This window comes from Nycticebus coucang, chromosome 17, assembly GCF_027406575.1.
Source record: "Nycticebus coucang isolate mNycCou1 chromosome 17, mNycCou1.pri, whole genome shotgun sequence".
NCBI classification, from domain to species: Eukaryota; Metazoa; Chordata; class Mammalia; order Primates; family Lorisidae; genus Nycticebus; species Nycticebus coucang.
The window spans coordinates 90,513,418-90,526,617 of NC_069796.1; positions in this window are offsets into that span (position 1 = coordinate 90,513,418).

Sequence of the window (13,200 nt, forward strand, 5' to 3'; positions counted from 1 at the left end):
GCAGGAGTGGCTGGGCATCCGCTGTGGGCCAGGCTCCCACAGCACTCCCTGCCTCGGCGTGGAACTCACGGCCCAGAGTCCTGTCTGGCTGCTGGAAGCCAGTGACTCACTCACTCCTGTCCAGCCCATCTGAATCACAGCCCCTCCAGTTGCCTGGGCCAGGTCCTCGGCCAACCTCTCTGCACAGCTGGGTAACATTAAGAACTTGGCGTCATCACGGAGTGCACCAGATCCTCTAGGCCTCTCTCTTGCTGCTGTTGTTGTCAGATGCTGGTGGAAGTTTAGGAAGCAAGTGAGAAATGTGTCTGTTCTGGGTTAGGTTGAAACTGGGCTGAAGGGCAGGTCGGTCTGGGGCAAGAGCTTGCAGGGCATTGGGGCATTGGCCCCTCTCTTGGAGGCAGGCTCTGGGCTGCAGCCCTGAGCTGTGAGATCCTGACTGTGTTCACAAGCTTCCCCAAACACCAGTGTCCACTCAGGAGGACTGGGTGACAGTGTGCATGGATAGCAGTAGTGGCACAGCCCGGCCCCCCCAGCACACCCTGGCTGTCCTTGGACCTCAATTTCTCCAGTGCTGGCATCGCCCAACCTCCCTGCTCACCCTGGCTGTCCTCAGGGCCTCAGTCTCCCAGGTTGCTTTCTCCTTCCTCTGCCCTCCCCCTCTGCCACCCCATGCACATTTGAAGACATCCGAGTTCTCATAAGGGCCCTCCTGCTCCCAGCCACCATCTCTGGTTCTCCTCTCACCAAACTTTCCCGAATTGTCTAGGCTCCAGCGTCCTGGAACTTTCCTGGTTGTGGTACTCACTCTAGGACAGTGATTTTCAACCTGTCTGCTCAGCACTCTGCTGTGCCACGAGAGGACCTTAAGTATGCCAGAAAAAAATTTTAATGATCATTAATTAAATTATTTTCAAAAGCCGTTCAAATCACAGGGAGTATATTCGTTTTTTACCTCTTTTTTGGATCAACATAATTTAAGTGTGTCACAGAGGTTTAATTATAGGTTTAAATATGCCATGAGATAAAAAATGTTGAAAAACACTGGTCTAACACAAGTGTGTGCCTCTGTTTTCTCAGCCTTCATCATCCTTCCCCACCCCCCTCACCTGGCAGCTCCTCTTCTTCCTCTGTGGCAGGAGATGGCAAGATGAGACTGTGGTCTCCCATCCACCCATGTCATGGCAGTCTCAGCTGGAATCACCTGCTCTGTGAAGCTTTCCAAAGCCTCATCTTCCTGCACCCTCCTCTGTGCCCCCTGGAGAGGTGCACACCCTGCCCCATGCCCCGTCCCCTGCTCTGTACACACCTCTGGCTTCTGCTATGAGCCCCGCACAGCAGAGAACCACCATGCAGGGGTGTCCTCCAGTGCTGTTCCAAAGGCAGATGGACTGACCGTGTCTGGGAGGCGCTAGCCTGGCAGTGAGGAGAGCGAATTTTCCACTGTCCTCCCCCCAATGTTTTGCCCAGACTTTGTCAGACCTTGGCTCTGAGAAGACCCAAATCAAACCCTGCTCAGCTGCCAGCTAAAAACCTTGGACCAAATCTTGAACATTGAACAGGCCTCCTGCAGTAATTTAACATGTAGATCATTATGGTGGGAGATGAGGGATGCAGTCAGGAGGAGACCTGAGAAAGTCACTGTGTTATTTTCACTGATGACAGCTTTTGACAGCTTCTATCTCGCATTGAGGGTGCATTTGCAGGGAGGTGTGGAAGTCACGTGCGTGGGTGGGGTCAGGGAGGCAGTGAGACACCTGAATGCTTATGAACATCTAAGAGTCTTCTGGACTCATTTTAAGTTAATCAAAACACCCCAAAGATTAGATTCCTGCAAATGGGGAAAGGGCTGGGTCCCAGCAACCTTACCACTCAGTAGCTGATTTGTCCAAGCCAGATCCTTATAATTTAGACTCTGCTGGGAGCCTTCAGCCCCTGGCTCCAGGCAGCCTCTGTTTCTTATCTGCATTGTCCTTCAATTGTCCCAGGATCCTTAATGGCTAGGAGGTGCTAGAGGCCTGTCTGGGCTTCTGTTTCCTCTCCTGGGAAATAGAGCAGTGATTTTCAACTGGTGTGCCATGAATATTTTTAAAGATCATTAACTAAATTATTTTCAAAAGAAATTCAAAGCACATTAAGTATATACTTTTTTTTTTTTGCAGTTTTTGGCAGGGGCTGGGTTTGAACCCGCCACCTCCAGACGCTGGCGCCCTACCCCTTTGAGCCACAGGCACCGCCCAAGTATATACTTTTTAAAACTCTCTCTTTTTTAAAATCAACATAAGTGTGGGATACTTATGTTGATTTAAGTGTGCCTATAAGTTTACCTATGGGTTCAAGTGTGCCATGAGATAAAAAGGTAGAAAAACACAGAAATAGAGAAATAGCCTCTCTATCATACTTATAGGGTCACCTTGAAGACGGAACAGGCTCAGACACGAGAAAGAACAATCTTTCTATTAGATATAAAATAGTGAGGAAGGAAAAGACAGTGGCTGGGAACTGGAACTCAGGGAGCTAAGCCCTGGCATCCTCAAGTTCAAGGAGGGCAGACCTTGGGTGAGTCACTCACCTTTCTGGCTCTGGCCTCCCTGATCTATGAATAAGAGTCTTAGACCTGCTGACTTCAGGGGGTTGCCAGCTGCAGCTTCCCAGTAGCCTGCATAACCCATTTCTTGAGTTAATGGCCCTCCTGGGGATGGGAGGTCCTATCAAATGAGGTGTCAGTTTCCTCCTGAAGGATGCAGTGTGGAGAGCTGGTTCAGGGCACAGCAGAGGCTCTGTCCGCAGCCCTCTGTCTACAACATCTCTTGGGCCACGCAGGCAGACTGGGGCAAGAGACCCCTTCTCTGAAACTGACTCGGTTTATGAAAGTTTCTCATCCCTGTTAATGGGGTTGGGCTCCCTGTTTAGAGTAGTTTCTCCCTGGATTGGTTTTTCAGAGCAATGGGTGCTTGCCCCAGTGCCAGGGAGGTGGCTGTGGGGCTGGAACCTGGGGACAGTCATGATATAGATAGGGACTTTCATTCCCCTCCCTTCCGGTCCTGTCACTTCCTAGCCGTGCAGGCTTCCAGAAGTCACGTGACATCTCAAGGCCCTGTGGGCAGAATGGCAGGAGAGAGGCCTCCCTGCCTGTCTCACAAGGTGATGTGAGGCTCAGAGGGCACAAGTGGCAGGCAGGGGCACTCTGATCTGGGCAGGCTTGTGGACTCATGTGAGGGGGTGCTGCTTCCTGGTCAAGGTCACCTGGCCATGATAATGGCCTCTGCTTCAGTGAGTCCTCTATCAACTCAGCCGCTAACAGGGGGAAAGGGGTAGTTACGCCCGGGGGAGCTTTCGTGATGTGGCACGGTGGAGGGAGTTTAGGGGTGGGTGTCAGACCTGCCTTCAGCTCCACTGCCACTCATCACCTCTGTAGCTGTGGAGGCCCCCAAACATGGCTGCCCTATTCGTAAAATAGGGGCAATAACAAGGCTGCCCAATAATTAGATTAGGGTCCCCCAAGGTGGACCCCAACCCATGGATTCAATTGAAGTGGTTTATTTGGGCAACAACCCAGAATACCCAAGGAAGGACAGAGAAGACAAACAGGGAGGGAAGGAGAGTCAGGCACCCGGGATGTGAGCAGAGCTTCAACACAGAACCAGGCTGGACCACTGAGCCTTGGAGGGTATGTGTGAACCCTGCCTCAGAGTTGTTCCAGGGGGGCCAGGAACCCACGATGATAGTGACCCAGGTTGAGGCATGGACTTGGGTGGTCTTTCTGGTCCGTGACACACAGTAGAGTCCCCTCACTCCTGAGAGAGGTTCAGGGAGAGGGTCTGGTGAAAGTGTGGCAAGACACCCACGTGTGTATGAACAGCTCAGGTTCTTCTGGATTGATTTTTTTCAGTTACTCAAAGATGTCTAACAACAGAACGTTTCTGTGTCTGGAGTCACTCCTGGGACTGGTGGCAGCTGTCTCCTCACAAGGTGGCCCAGCTGAGGCAGAGGTAATGTTCTGGTAACTTCTGAAAGCTGGGCCCAGTCTGACAGCTCCTCCCCTAAGATTTAGGGGAGTGCTGGCATAGGTTTGCCACCTGGGTAAGCTTCTAGCAGAGTCAATGTTGGTGTCTTTGCTTCTTTAGGACTTTTTTTAAAGAATGCTCTGGCATTTTTCCTCGTAGGACTGCCTTCCCTGTCTCCAGGGCCTGGAGGGAGGGGCTGGGATGAGGAAGGAGCCCAGAGGGTTGGTTGAAGCTTTTCACATTCTTGCAAATTCACACCTCCTCTGAGCTGTGGTTAGCAGTGCCCTGAGCATTTCAGCTTCTTCTGAGGGCCTGGGAGGCCAGCTGAGATCATTGGGTTATAAAACAATTTGACTTGGAAGGAATGGCAAGTTTTTTCCTTGGACAGAGAAACATCAGCGTGTATCTGGCCTATTTTTTCCCTTGGTAATTAATTTTAGGAAGGACTCTTCAATGCAATCAAGAGGAGGGTGGATAGGGTCATAGTTGGGGTTGTCTCAGAGCTTCTAGGCCAAGCATTGGCCATCATGAAAAAGGTCAAGTGGTCTTGGGGCTGGAGGGAAGCTTCACAACAGACCCAAGGCCTCGCTTGTGCTCACTCAGCTACTTGGGGGCTTCCTCAGCCTCTTCCCAGAGAAATGATGCCCTGGGGAGAAAGCCTTTCAAGTCAGTGGCTTTATAATGGTCTGGCAGGGCTGTGCGGACCCTCCTGGTAAAGTTAGGGCATTGGGTAGAAGACAGAAACACGGGCAGTGAGGGGGAGAAGTTAATAGTGTTATATAAAAAAAATCAACACATTGTACCCCACATATGCATAAATGTATTCATGATCTATGTGTAAATGACTTAATAAAAAAAATAGGATGGCTATTGTATACGTTATTACACCCATTTTTTTCCTGATACGGTTTTATTAGAGTAGGTAACTTATCATTTTTTTTTTTTTTTACAAATACACGTATTTATTTGGTTTCCTTCACAAAATTAAAAACGGTTAAAATTTAATAACAATAACAATGTTTAAGATAAGGACTAGAAACAAAAACCTCATAAAGAACGAACAAAGATAAATACATTCAGAAAAGAAATCAGACAATTGCTGTATCGAAATATTAAGCAATAATAATAATGCAAAGAAAGTAACATTCGCATTGTCAAATAAGAGCATGTCTACTATAGAATGCTCTGACTCTGAGGTTTAGTACGGAGTCATCAGTTAACTTCTTATTTTTTTCCTGAAGTGTCAAAAAATAGACAACCAACATTCACAAATAAAAGTAAAAAATAATTTCAAAAAAACACATCATGCCAAATTTTATTGACAATGGAAAAAGAAGAAATACTTCAAAATCATTCTACTTAATCTGGATACACCTGATATTAAAATTGGAGAAAAAAATATTATTATCAAGGGGAAATTACAAACATATTTCACTTATAAATGAGGATGCAATATCTTAAACAACATATTAACAAGTTGAATTAAAAATTAATATTTAAGTAATGTACTTTGGTCAAAATTAAATCCAATTTACATGAGAATGAGTCTTTTTTTTTTCTTCTTCTTTTCCTTTCCCTCACCCCCTCCCTCCTTCTCTGTCTGGTCTCCCCTTCCCCAATGCCCCACCATGTCATTAATTGTTATTAATTGTCCTCATATCAAAGTTGAATATATAGGATTCATACTTCTCCTTTCCTGTGATGCTTCACTAAGAATAATGTGTCCACCTCCATCCAGATTAGTACAAATGCTGCAGAATCTCCATTTTTTTAATGGCTGAATAACATTCTATGGTATACATATACCACAGCTTGCCAATCCATTCCTGGGTTGAAGAACATTTAGGCTGTTTCCACATTTTAGTGATTGTAAATTGGGCTGCAATAAACAGCCTAGTACAATTGATTATGCCCATTTTTATATGCAAGGAAACTGAGGCTCAGAGAGGTTGAGCAACCTAATGGAACTTGCGTCTGGTAGTACAGTGAGCAGCTGAGCTGGTGGGTCTGGTTTAGTGCATCTCCGCAAACCGTTAGCTCTGAGAAGACTAGATGAAAGCCAGGTTGCCACCCCCCATCCCTGAGACTGTGGCCCTCACCTTACACCACGCCAGCTGCTGCCTTCTGCCTCATGAGTGCCTCCCCTGTAAGGAAAAGATCCTTCACCTAAGGCCGCAGACAGGGGAGGCTGGTGAGGAAGAATTCAAACCTAGGGGCGGCACCTGTAGCTCAAAGAAGTAGGGCGCCAGCCCCATATGCTGGAGGTGGTGGGTTCAAACCCAGCCCCGGCCAAAAACTGCAAAAAAAAAAAAAAAAAAAGAATTCAAACCTAGGACTGTCTTTCTGTAAGGTCTGTGATTTTTTCACCAGGCCACCTCTGCACCTCACTGTTTACATGCATGGGCAGAAGGTTCCAGAATGCCTTTGGCCTTGTGGTGCTGCTGTGGACTGGCAGGCATGCCCAGCGGTTCCTCCCTTTCAGGGGTGGTGCACACACCCCTGAGCAGGAGACGCCTGTGTCTTGGCCACGTCTGCATCCTGGCGTGGTCCGGGCCACGCCTGGTGGGGAGCGGGTGCTCATTGAGCTTCAGGGAGTGTATGAGAGGGGCAATCACACACAGGGCTGCTCTCAGCTAAAGGGAAAACAATGACCAGCTGCTCAGTAATTGGCAGACATAAATACAAACATAAACAGGGACCAGTTTTAAGAGAGCTACAAACATAAGTACAATGTAGTAACTTTCTTCATCAGCATCAACCCCTGTCCCTTGTTATGTGGCAGGATCTGACTCCCATGTCCTTCCAGGGCTGAGGCTCTCTCTCCTTCTCTCTCTCTATACAGACATATACACACATGTAGAAACACAGATATGTGTATTATAACACGTAATGCAATCTATGTTATATGTAATATAATCTACAAATATTCTGTGACCATATTTATACTCACAGACATTTTTCAAGCTGTTTCTCTTTCCTTGAAGCTGTTTTGAATTTATGAGCAAACTGGAGTGGAAAACTTGCCCTCTCATTGTGGCTGGCATTAAACACACATTTAGCTGCTTGTCCTAATTATCCTAAGATTTGTTCCTAGGTTTTGCAACACTCAGCATCCTTGTCTTTCCAATCACCCTGGTTCCAGGGCCCCCATATCCTCATTCCTTGTAGCCAAGCAGAGTCGGATGGAAGGCCGTGTCAGCTGAGTCTGCTCTGAGCGACTCCTGCGCCCCGGCTGTTGGCAGCCTGTTGTGGATTTCAGTACCTGTTCTCCTCACTTTCCGTGGTAATACAAGCCTGACGTTTTGGCTGAGGCATACGTCCATCCTCAAAGTAAAGAATATATTTTTGCAGCATTCTTTACAGCTAGCTGTGGCTACTTGTCAAGGTTTTGGCCAAAGGCTATGAGAGTGGCTCACTGAAGCTCTGTGCCCTTAAAGGGAATGTTGTTCCGTTCCCAGTGCCATGTCTTCCCTTCCTGCTAGTTGGAATACAAGTATGGTGTGGGTGTGCTCCCTGGGAACATGCATTCACTCAACTCACATGAACAGCAAACGAGGAGTGAGACCGTGTAGATTAATGGAGCTGGACCTGCAGGGATACCAGATGTTGAGATTGTCAGAGGCAGGCTATAAATAACATCACAGTGAAGGCAGAATGACAGGCTCAGAGAAACTTAGGTCCCAGATACCAGGGCCCTGCCAGGCCAGCCTGCGTGTGTTAGGGAGGAATCAGTGCTCACATGGGGCCTCTGTGGTGGTAACTGATCCACATCCTAGTAACGTGTGGCTTCTCTGTAGCAACTGCCTGCACTCATAAGTCCTTGTCTCCCCTATGTGAATTACGTCAGGTCATAATATCACACTTTCTAGCTGGGTGTTTGAAATAGCTTAACTCACACACACACAACACCAAATGAAACTTCAGCTTCTAGGACTTCTTTGTTCAGAATGTTGATCAGAAATTGGCCACTCTTTTCTTAAACAGGGAATTAGGGGCAATTGTGGTGGTCCAGAAGGATCTAGAATTAGTTGGAGTCAGTAGAAAAAGAGAGGGGGAGATGACGGTGGAGAAGGCATGATGACATCAGACTTCTATATTGAGTGCCAACTGTATGCTAAGAGCTTTTGTATCTGTGCAGCCCTGTGAGATTCGGACTGTTAGAACGCCCATTTCACAGACAAGGAAACTGAGGCTCTACGTGCCCTCTCACACTGGCCTTCCTGCAGTTTCTGATGCCAAGCTTCTTCCAGTGACCCGCACTTTGCATATGCTGTTCCCTCTGTCCTGAACACTCTCCTACCTTGGGCTGCCACGTACTCAAACTAAACAAAACTAGCCAACAAGCAAACACAGGACCTGCAGCTAATCTGAATATCAGATCAACAGTGAGCAATGTTTGAGGATGAGCATGTCTCATGCAATGTAATAGCTGCCCAAAACATTGTCTGCTATATATCTGAAATTGAAATTTAGCTGGCATCTGGGAAGTGCCCTGGTTTATCTGGTTTTCTCTTACCTTTCCAGTCTCAGCATGGGCGCAACTTCCTCAGGGAAGCTTTCCTTGACACACAGCCCAGATCTGCCCCCTGGCTTCTCCCAGACTCACCCTCACTTCCCTTCTTTTTGACTGTTTGATTGACACCTTCCCCCTCAGTAGACTGCGATGCCCTTGATGGCAGGGTGCACACCTGCTTTTGCTCATCACTGCCTCTCTCTCCAGCTGCAGCACTGTGCCCGGCACATAGGCACACCATAAAAAGTTACGGAATGAAATAAAGTTTAGTGAGTACCTTGTGTAAGACCATCTGCTCAGCAAGTAGAAGGATTGTGGAAGAATTATGATTCAAATCCAAGAAACAATGGAAAGGGATGTTTTAAAGGAAAATATAATTCCTTCACTAGCCCTGTGCAGTCTTCTCCTTTGGAAGGAGCTCAACAGGTTAGGCACAGACCCTGGCTCAGGGCTGCCAGTGATGGAACCCTGGCTTGGCTGCTAATATCCTGGGGGGTCTTGGGATAGCCTGTCTGTGAAATAGTAACGCCCCCCCCAAACCTGCCACGCAAGTGCTCAGTAACTGTGAACGGTGGCCATGCCACTGCCACCTTGCTGGTAGAGTTCCAACCAGACCTGCAGAATTCTTTCCTGCCTCAGGGCCTTTGCACATGCTGTTTCTTCTGCCACTGAAGCACTTCTCATGCTTTTTGCCTGACCAGCTCCTTCCCATTTTCCAGAGCTCATGTCTCTTTTCTGCTGGGCCTTCCTTCCTCCCACCCACTGAAGTTTCCTACTCCTCCCTCTCCATCCCATCCCACAGGAGCCCTGATGCAAGATGTAATTTGCTGTGTGTTTGTTCAGGATTTGTTTTCTTCCACTGGACTCTAAGTTCCCTGAGGACATCTTCTAATTTTCTCACCATGGAATCCACAGAGGCCAGCACAGTACGGTTGTGCAGAAGGCACTCTGTGAGTATTTGCTGAACAAATAAATACATGATGACAAAGTCAGCAGGCGTGGTGGCTGATGACAGAGTAGAGAGGAGACAACAAGGAAAGGGCCTGGGACGTGTGTGGGGATCGACTATGCTTTTAATGGGAGAAGGGTGCAGGGGAGGGCCCCAGATCCCATTTAGTTCAGAAAATGTGTCCTGAGTATCTGGTTGGTGTTCTGCTTCCTTCCCATCAGTTCATCCCACAGGCTGGGACACAGCATGGAAAACATCTCATGAGCCAAATAACGCAGATGAAATTTCTTATGACTTTGGAAGCTACTCCCACAGTGGCTGCCTTGAGATCTCTATGCGTGTTTAGGGATGGATGGAAATAAGAATAATAATCTATGCTCACAATTGCCAATTTAAAAATATAAATTATAGAAAATGATTTTTTTAAATCTCACAATGGAGAGTGTGTGTCTAATTAAATATATGATTACTTGTTTTACATGATGGAGTTTTAGAAGGGAATAGAGATTTGCCCAAAGTCTCAGGAAGTAGCAGAACTGTTAGGATTTGAATTCTTGTTTGGCTCTAAAGCAGCAGTTCTCGACCTGTGGGTTGCAACCTCTTTGGGGGTCGAATGACCCTTTCACAGGGGTCACCTAAGACCATCCTGCATATCATATTTACATTATGATTCATAACAGTAGATGTTATGGCCAACTAGGGCCAGCTTTCCACAGAGGTTCCCATCCAGAAGGAGAATTAAAGGACAGAAGTTTATCAAGTAAGCTGATGGTTTGGAGCTGAGTCATGAGAGAGATCAGCCCATGGGGAGCAGGGTGTCTTAGTTGCTTATATTTTGCCACAGCTGAGACTTCAACCCAGAGTTACTGATTCACTAGGATTGGACAGAGACCAGCTGAAAACAAGACAGAGCTACCTAGCCCCATCACACCAAGCAGGTCCCCAGTGTCTCAGGCTGTAGTACTTGGCAAAGCTGTAAGGGAAAAGCTGCAGTCACTGATCCCAGCTCTTAGGCAAAGGCTGGTTAATCACCAGCCCCCAATCCAATTTCACCTTACCTGCTCATCTAGCCAAATGGTGAAAAATAATCATGGGGTGGAATCAGTGGAAAAACTCTGGCAACATGAATAATCGGAGACAATCACCTCTCCTAAGGAATGACAAGGAAGACACACCAGAAGATCCCATTCATAAACAAATGGCTGATATGCCAGAAATCAAGTTTAGAATTTGGATGACAAATAAGATGAACAGAATGAAAGTAAAGTTAGAATTAGAAATTCTAGGAATAATTCAAAAGTTGTCTCAAGAATTCAATGAATTCAAAGACAAAATCACCAAAGATTTTGACACATTGAGAAAAGAATTTGCAGCCCTCCAAGATATGAGAAATACAGTAGAATCCCTCAGTAATAGAATGAAGCAAGCAGAAAAAAGGATTTCTGACATTGAAGACAAAGATTTTGAAAACTCCCAAATGCTCCAAGAGGAAGAGAAGTGGAGAGCAAAAACAGAACATTCTCTCAGAGAGCTGTGGGATAATTCCAAAAAAACTAATTTTCACTTTATAGAAAATCTTGAAGGTGATGAGGTTGCTTAGAAAGGCACAGATGCTCTACTCCAAGAGATAATAGAAGAGAACATCCTAAACATGGCAAGAGATTCTGAAATTCAGATAGAGACAGTTTCAGAAACTCAGCACGACTCAATCCAAATAAAGCATCTCTCAGACACATTATAATTAACTTTGCCAAAGTTAATAGGAAGGAGAAAATTCTGAAAGCAGCCAGATGGAAGAAAACCATAACCTACAAGGGGAAGAATATTAGAATGACTACAGATCTCTCTGCTGAAACTTTTCTAGCTAGAAGAGGATGGTCGTTGACCTTTAACCTCCTAAAACAAAATAACATTCAACCCAGGATCCCGTATCCAGCGAACCTGAGTTTCATATATGATGGAGAAATTAAATAGTTTAATGACATTCATATGTTGAAGAAATTTGCCATAACTAAACCAGCTCTCCAGGATATTCTCAGACCCACCCTCCACAATGACAAGCACAATGCTCTACCACCAAAGAAAACCTGTGATCAAACTCCAACTTCCATGGTGGTGAAAGGATTAAAAATGTCCACTGGACTTTTGAAAAACTCAATACCCAAAATACTACCAGGCTTATCAATTCTCTCACTTAATGTGAATGGCTAAATTATCCTCTAAAAAGGCACAGATTTGCTTACTGGATACAAAAACTCAGGCCAGATATCTGATGCATACAAGAATCTTATCTTACCTTAAAAGATAAATATAGACTCAGGGTGAAGGGATGGTCATCTGTAATTCAGGCAAATGGAAATCAGAAAAAAAGCAGGTGTTGCAATTTTATTCACAGATACAGTAGGCTTTAAACCAACAAAAGTAAGGAAAAATAAGGATGGTCACTTCGTATTTGTTAAGGGTAAAACTCAACATGATGAGATTTCAATTATTAACATTTATGCACCCAACCAGAATGGGCCTCAATTTATAAGAGAGACTCTAACAGACATGAGCAACTTGATTTCCTCCAGCACCTCCAGACTCTAACAGACATGAGCAACTTGATTTCCTCCAACAATAGTTGGAGATTTTAGCACCCCTTTGGCAGTGTTGGATAGATCCTCCAATAAGAAACTAAGCCTGAAATGTTAGACTTAAACTTAACCATTCAACAATTAGATTTAACATTTACAGAACAGACATCTACAGAACATTTCATCCTAACAAAACTGCATACACATTATTCTCATAAGCCCATGGAACATCCTCCAAAATTGATCACATCTTAGGTTACAAGTCTAACCAGCAAATTTAAAGAATAGAAATTATTCCTTGTATTTTCTTGGACCATGATGGAATAAAATTTGAACTCAGTAACAACAGGAATCTGCATACTCATACAAAATTATAGAAACTAAATAACCTCATGTGGAATGATAGCTGGGTCATGGATGAGATTAAGAAGGAAATTACCAAATTTTTGGAACAAAACAATGATGAAGATAAAATTACGAGAACCTCTGGGATACCGCCAGGGCAGTCCTAAGAGGGAAATTTATAGTGTTGCAAGCCTTCCTCAAAAGAACGGAAAGAGAGGAAGCCAACAAATTAATGGGACATCTCAAGCAACTGGAAAAGGAAGAACATTTCAACCCCAAATCCAGTAGATGAAAAAAAGTAACTAACATTAGAGCAGAATTAAATGAAATTGAAAACAAAAAAATTATACAACAGATCGATCAATCAAAAAGTTGTGTTTTTTGAAAAGGTCAATAAAATAGATAAACCTTTCGCTAACCTAATGAGAAATAAAAGAGTAAAATCCCTAATTTCATCAATCATAAATGATAAAGACCAAATAACAACAGACTCCTCAGAAATTCAAAAAATCCTTAATGACTATTACAAAAAAAATCTATTCTCAGAAGTATGAAAATCCAAAGGAAATAGGCCAATACTTGGAAACACACCACCTTCCTAGACTTAGCCAGAAAGAAGTGAAAATGTTGAACAAGCCTATATCAAGTTCTGAAATAGCATCAACTATAACAAATCTCCCCAAAAAGAAAAGCCCAGGATCAGATGGCTTCACATCAGAATTCTACCAAACCTTTAAAGAGGAACTAGTACCTATATTACTTAACCTTTCCCAAAACATAGAAAAAGAAGGAATACTTCCCAACACATTCTAT